At 41.1% G+C, this 7782-nt stretch overlaps 1 long non-coding RNA gene across 1 annotated transcript; it reads left to right on the top strand.

Annotated features, from left to right (window-relative positions):
- Window positions 1–447: 447 nt before the first annotated feature.
- LOC130229026 (uncharacterized) lies at window positions 448–3899 on the top strand. The gene is made up of 3 exons (XR_008837825.1): window positions 448–534; window positions 626–757; window positions 3849–3899. It is a non-coding gene; the product is annotated as an uncharacterized LOC130229026 (long non-coding RNA).
- Window positions 3900–7782: the final 3883 nt, after the last annotated feature.

Below are 7782 nucleotides of genomic sequence, written 5' to 3'. Positions count from 1 at the left end.
CTGTGTGTCAGCATAGTGGCAGATTCAAAAACAAGACTCAAGTCCTATACTAATGAGGACTCGATGGTCACTTGTGGGCGGGGCTTTTCCCCTCTGATGACACGTACAAAGAGAGAATGTCAATCGAAGTGTTTCTGCAGACTGTTTTTTATCAAGTCTGATTATAAACAATGCAGTTAATACATGTTTACTATTAGAAGCTAGTTATTTTCACAGACTGTCATCACACAACTGTGAATAAACCCCTTGTTTAAGCGATTTTAGCATAATAGGTGCCCTTTAAATCTAAGGGATTTCCAGCACAACACAAAACAAACTGATAGAAACAAACAGACAGTAAAAGTTATTGTAAGTATTTATTGTTAGCATGTCAGAATCTCTTGCTTAATATTACCTGTCATCTATCAGATAAGAAGACCACTGAAGTCTCAACCAGCAGCGTTTTTCCAACCACACTGACATACTTCAGCACAACTGATTTGAATCTACAATCAACCATCACTTTCAGGTCAATTGATCACACTTCATCAACAGGTTGGTTCTCTTATCTTTTATACACATGATATTTAAATATGTATTTTATAAGTAGGTTTTAAGCACAGTAAAACTCACGGCTTGCATGCAGGGTCAGTCATGTACGTCATTGCTGGGTTATCCATCATGGTGATCATCTTCCTGCTGGCGCTGACGGTGTTGTGCAAACAGAGAAAATACATGAAATCACAGAGAGTTGCACAATCAGGACTTCCGCAGCAAGGTCAGATCTAGAAACTACTCCCGAAACTAAAGACACACTCATTTCTTCCAGTCCGAATGGGGGTATTAGACTGTAAAAATGCTGAGCTGTCATAACCCAATGTTGAGCCAAACATGGACAAATCTAACCGTTGTGTCATTAAAATATAGTCATAAAATAAATCTGAACACACTTTGGGGTTGTTCATTATTTGACCCAACATTGTAATAGTACAACCCAGCTTGAAGTTGATCTTATGTATTTTATAAACTTGTAGTTACAAATACTTTAAGATACACCGGTCTTAGACATCAGTCTGGAAAGTTGTATCCGTATAAAATTGTACAAATATTTTGATTGCGACTTCTGTTAAGCATGTCCCTTAATTTATTAAACAAGACCCCTAAATTTAACCATTATTGGACCTTAAGCAGATTATAGAAGAAAGTTCAATGTTATAATTAAGTATAAGCATTTTAAGTGAAATATACTTGTGTCAAATGTTTACAACAGCTTGGCCGTTTAAAATTAGGTCATCAGTTGGCAACCCAGCTATAATTGCAGTAGTGATGGAAGAAACGAAGCTTTTCAAAGCTTTGAAACTGCTGAATCAAATGGTTTACAAAATGATTCACTGTTTTGAAGTGGGGCGGCACAATGGTTCAGCGGTTAGCACTGTCTCCTCACAGCAAGAAGGTCGCTGGTTTGAGTCCCCGCTGCATCATTTGGCATTTCTGTGTAGAGTTAGCATGTTCTCCCTGTGTTGATGTGGGTTTCCTCTGGGTGCTCCGGTTTCCCCCACAGTCCAAGCACATGCACTATAAGTGAATTGGATAACTAAATTGGCCATAGTGATCAGGTAAAAACTATAAGAACCTTTTCAGTGATTGTCCATTGGGCGCGATTTTTCTGGTTTTCATGGTATTATACAGATCATGGACATGGACATTTGTAATTATGTTTATCTTTCTGCACACTCCTGATTATTAATAGTATCCTGTACATATATTCATTTATTGTAAATCTGTTCATAGCTAATACAACCTGTATTTAATGTTCATAGTACATCCATCTGTAAATATCACCATAGTTTTTCTGTAACTGCAATTTATAACTTATACCTGTATCCTGCACTGCTGCTATTGCACTGCTGGTTAGACTGAAACTGCATTTCGTTGGCTTGTACTTGTACATGTGTAATGACAATAAAGTTGAATCTAATCTAATCTAATCTAATCTAATCACCCCCTAGTGGGGAAACAATGAATTTTCGAACCATTTCCAAACAGTGATGATGTAACGAAGCCTCGATTGTTTGCTAAAATTACATGACCTTGACTATTTGATACATGTTCAGAACCACTGATTGGAAATAAAAGAAGTTTCATTAGGCAGTGTTTTGAAATCAGCTATCACTACATTGCAGTTCAGAAATCTGTTACATTACACTCTCTACAGATGCCAAAAAATATTACACTGGGCTTCAGCATGCTTCTGTGTCTGAATCTAAAATGACCCAGGCTGACACATTAATGCTAATTCAAATATTCAATTCAATCCTGAATTCACATGAATTATACACCAATACAACTAAATGTAAAATGGTTAGGCATTAACCAAAGTGTGCACTTTTAAAATCACATTGGTCAGGTTTACTTCACTTCTAAGGCATCAACTTCCTACATACAAGAGTAACACCCGCCGGTCCAACAACACCCAACCTACTCCAAAGTGGAATCAAATTGGTGACTTGTCGCATGGGAGTCTGTTGCTCTAATACCTACCGGTCCTACACCACCCAACCTGCTCCAAGCTGGGATCGAACTGGCGACTTTCTGCAGGGGAGTCTGTTGCTCTAACAAGAAGGCTAAAGGCCATGGCCTCTAGCGTCTGTCGCTAGAGCATAATTAGAGGTCAGAGAAGTGAGGTTTACCTGCACGGCACTTCACTAGCTGGCCTCCACTACACTCAGCTCCCTAAAACTCACTCCCATCCGGGTCACGGCACCAATGTAACCCCATTTATCTTACATCACCCAACCCGCTCTGAGCTGGTATTGAATCGGCAACCTTCCGCTTGGGAGTCAGTTGCTCTAACAAGGAAGCTAAAGACCATAGCCTCTAGCATCTTCCACTAGAGCACCTTTAGAGGTCAGAGGAGTGAGGTTTACCTGCATAGCACTACACTAGCTGGCATCTTTAACACTCACTACCATGGGGTCACGGCACCAATGTAACCCTGCCAGTCTTACATCACCCAACCCTCTCTGAGCTGGGATTGAACCGGCAACCTTCCGCTTGGAAGTCAGTTGCTCTAACAAGGAAGGTAAAGACCATAGCCTCTAGCATCTTCCACTAGAGCACCTTTAGAGGTCAGAGGAGTGAGGTTTACCTGCATAGCACTTCACTAGCTGGCATCTGTAACACTCACTACCATCCGGGTCACGGCACCAATGTAACCCTGCCAGTCTTACATCACCCAACCCTCTCTGAGCTGGGATTGAACTGGCGACCTTCCGCATGAGAGTCGGTTGCTCTAACAAGGTGGCTAAAGACTACGGTCTCTATCATCTATCGCTAGAGCACCTTTAGAGGTCAGAGGAGTGAGGTTTACCTGCACAGTACTTCACTAGCTGGCCTCCGCTACACTCACCACTCTAAACCTCAGTCCCGTCCGGGTCAAGGCACCAATATAACCCCGTCGGTTCAATACCATCCAACCTGCTCTGAGCTGGGATTGAACCGGCGACCTTCAGCATGGGAGTCAGTTGTTCTAACAAGGTGGTTAAAGAACATGGCCTCTAGCATCTGTCGTTAGAGCACCTTTAGAGGTCAGAGGAGTGAGGTTTACCTGCACAGCACTTTACTAGCTGGCATCTGTTACACTCACTCCCTAAACCTCACTTCCATCCGGGTCACAGCACCAATGTAACCCTAGCCGGTCCACACCACCCAACCCACTCCAAGCTGGGATCAAATCTGCGACTCTTCGCATGGCAGTCAGTTTCTCTAACAAAGCTGGCCCGTTACATAAGCACATGCACACTTTTCTCAAGAAACTAAATGTCACTTTCTAACAGTCTTTTAATGTAACTTTCATTTTGTTTTGACAGTTTCTGTTGGGATTTTGCCTTTAAATACAAGAGTAGAGTTCATTGAAGAGGTGAGTAAAGATGATGATGATGATGATATTTGCAGCTTAAAAATACCAGTCTGTCATGTGTATGTATTTAGAAGGTAACATGAGTTCTTTTGCAGGAGTTAGACAGCAGTGAGCATAAATATCAAGATATCAGTGAGCTGCAGTCCATAAACAAACACCTCACCTCTATCTACACCACAGCAGAAAGAGCAAAGATCTACTACACCACAGAGACCCAAGAGGACTTGAAGATTTACTACACAGCAGATAAACCAGATGATCTGATAATCTACTCAACTGCAGATACACCAGATGATTCACTGATCTACTCAACAACTGATGATCCAGATTATTCAGTGATCTGCGAGACAAATGATGGTCTAGATGATTCACTGATATGCCCAACAATTGATGATCCAGATGATTCACTGATCTACACAACAGCATATTAAACTAGATGATTCACTGATCTTCCTAACAACTGATGATCCAGATGATTCACTGATTTACCTAACAACTGATGATCCAGATTATTCACTGATATACCCAACAACTGATGATCCAGATGATTCACTGATCTTCCTAACAACTGATGATCCAGATGATTCACTGATACCCAAAAACTGATGATCCAGATGACTCACTGATACCCAACAACTGATGATCTAGATGATTCACTGATCTACCTAACAACTGATGATCCAGATGATTCACTGATACCCAACAACTGATGATCCTGATGATTTACTGATCTATACAACAGCATATTAAACTAGATGATTCACTGATCTACTCAATAACTGATGATCCAGATGATTCACTGATCTACCTAACAACTGATGATCCAGATGATTCACTGATCTGCTCAACAACTGATGATCCAGATGATTCACTGATATACCCAACAACTGATGATCCAGATGATTCACTGATCTGCTCAACAACTGATGATCCAAATGATTCACTGATACCCAACAACTGATGATCCAGACGATTCACTGATCTATACAACAGCATATTAAACCAGATGATTCACTGATCTACTTAACTGATGGTCTGGATGATTCATTGATCTGCTCAACAACTGATGATCCAGATGATTCACTGATCTGCTCAACAACTGATGGTCCAGATGATTCACTGGTACACCCAACAACTGGTGATCCAGATGATTCACTGATCTACACAACAGCATGTTAAACCGGATGATCCACTGATCTGCTCAACAACTGATGATCTTGATGATTCACTGATAAACCCAACAACTGATGATCCAGATGATTCATTAATCTACACAAAAGCAGATAAACCAAATGATTCACTGATCTACTTAACAGCAGAAAAACAAACAAACAAATGACTCATTGATACACTCAACCAGATGATTCACTGATCTTCCCAAAGGTGGATAAACCAGGGATTCCTTTTTCGACTCAACAACAGATATACCAAGTGATCTGACAATGTACTCAGCAACTGATGATCCAAATGATTCACTGATCTACTGAACAAATGATGATCCAGATGGAATCACTGATTTATACAAGAGCAAATAAACCAAATGATTCACTGATCCACTCAACAACAGATGATCCAGACGGTCCAATGATCTCCTTAACAACTGATGATCCAGATGATTTACTGATCTACTCAACAGCAAATAAACCAAATGATTCACTGATCTACCCAACAGCAGATAAACAAGATGATTCACTTATCCACTCAACCAGATGATTCGCTGTTCTACTAAACAACTGATGATCCAGGTGATTCACTGATCTATACAGTAGCATATTAAACCAGATGATTCACTGATCTACTCAACAACTGATGATCCAGACGATTCACTGATCTACTCAACAACTGATGATCCAGATGATTCACTGATCTACTCAACAACTGGTCATCCAGATGATTCACTGATCAACTCAATAACTGATGATCCAGATTTAATCACCTGTCTACTCTATAGCAGATAAACCAAATGATTCACTGATCCACTCAACCAGATGACTCACTGATCTACCCAAAAGGGGATACACCAAATGATTCCTTATTCAACTTAACAACAGCTCCTCCCGGGGATCCCGAGGCGTTCTCAGGCCAGCCTAAAGACATGGTCCCTCCACTGTATCCTGGGTCTTCCCCGAGGCCTCATCTCGGTGGGACATGCCTGGAACACCTCCCTATGAAGGGGTTCAGGAGGCATCTGAAAGAGAGACTTCTCCCAATTGAGAGGAGCAGCAGCTCTACTCTGAGCTCCTCCCGAGTGACAGAGCTCCTCACCCTATCTATAAAGGTGCGGCCTGGCACCCTGCGAAGGAAACTCATTTCGGCCGCTAGGTCAATTGGTGTCTTTGAAAACATTATTGGTTGGATTTAGGGAAGGAGGAGGGTGGGTCAATCGATCAGTCAGTCAGTCAGTCAGTCAACAGCAGCCTCTAGTGGATTTACGTGAGGACAACAGGCGTGAACAGCACTCGCAAGAGAAATTTGAGATCTAAAAAAAAGCCAACTCAGACTCATTCTGAAAACGTACCTCCACGGACGTTTCTGGAGACCTAGAAATATGTCCCGGTGGCACGTTTTTCTGCAGTTTATGTTTTCACGAATCCGCCAGAGGTAGCCGTGTACGCTTTTTGAGATCTCAAATTTCCCTCGCGAGTGCCATTCTCGCCTGCTGTTCTCGTGTAAACCCACCAGAGGCCACTGTCGACTCACTTTTTGACAGACTTTCTGACTGACTGAGCGAACGATCGGCTGACCCACCCTCCCCCTTCCCTAAACCCAACCAACTTTATCGAGTGACCCGCCCACCCGCTTCCCTAAACCCAACCAACATGTTTCAAAAGCAATCCCAAAAAATTAAAGCCCCTGTCTATTCACTTGTTTTATATTTTGGATTCGGTTTTTGTCTTACATTCTTTCTGGAACCGCTCTTCAATAAACTCACACCCCCGTCTTCATGGTCAACTCCTCTCTGCATCTCAAATCCGCCGACGGATGTGGCGCATTAACGGGACAAACTAGTTGCAGGTGGAATGCCGTCCATACGGAAGTAATCGGTCAGCTGGTAAGCGCGAAAAGGAACGGCGTCACACCACTCCGCAGTGTTCGTTTAAAGAAATGAAATGCAGCCATACGTACCTCCACCTACGTATTTCGCTGTCTCCAGATATGTCCGCAGGGCTACGTTTTCACAATGAGCCTGTGTTGGAAAAAGCATGCACTGTGGTGGATTTGCGAAAACAAAAATGGCAAAAAAACGTAGCTCCTGGGACATCCTTGGCGCTCTCCAAAAATGTATATAGCCGTACGTTTTCAGAATGAGCCTGGGTTGGTTTCATCACATTGTTGTGTCATACTGATGTTTTTTTAGCAGTTTGATCTGTGATGTTTTTCTGGTAAAAATGTTTGAAAAAGTAAATGATGTGCAAGTCAAAATGATTTAGTTGATAAAGTTAATAAAATTGGTAAGAAATACAGGAACTAAAAGAAAGAGGAACATAAAGACCAATAATAGCTAAAATAGTTGTGTGCTGATGTACATGTTATTAAACTTTTTGTACTTATTTATTTAATTATTTCCTGGAAACATCTGCACATGCTTTAGCAGTCATACATAAACACAATACTGTTTTTGAAATATACAATAGTAAAGTGTTTTATACTGTATATATAACTAATGGATGCTCCAGCATGACTAATAAACTGATGAACTGTAATAAATACCATAGTTTACTTTCATTTTACTACAGTAAACTGTGATGTATTGTAGTATAATATATTCTAGTTGTACAAATACAGCATTGTGTCATTTGTTTATATTATTATTTTGTTGTTGTTACCGTAGCAACAATAAAATCACCACTACAGATCGACCACTATAGTTGTTGTGTTACCAT

Source organism: Danio aesculapii, chromosome 1 (assembly GCF_903798145.1).
Source record: "Danio aesculapii chromosome 1, fDanAes4.1, whole genome shotgun sequence".
Lineage (NCBI taxonomy): Eukaryota > Metazoa > Chordata > Actinopteri > Cypriniformes > Danionidae > Danio > Danio aesculapii.
This window is presented reverse-complemented; position numbering and strand designations above follow the sequence as displayed.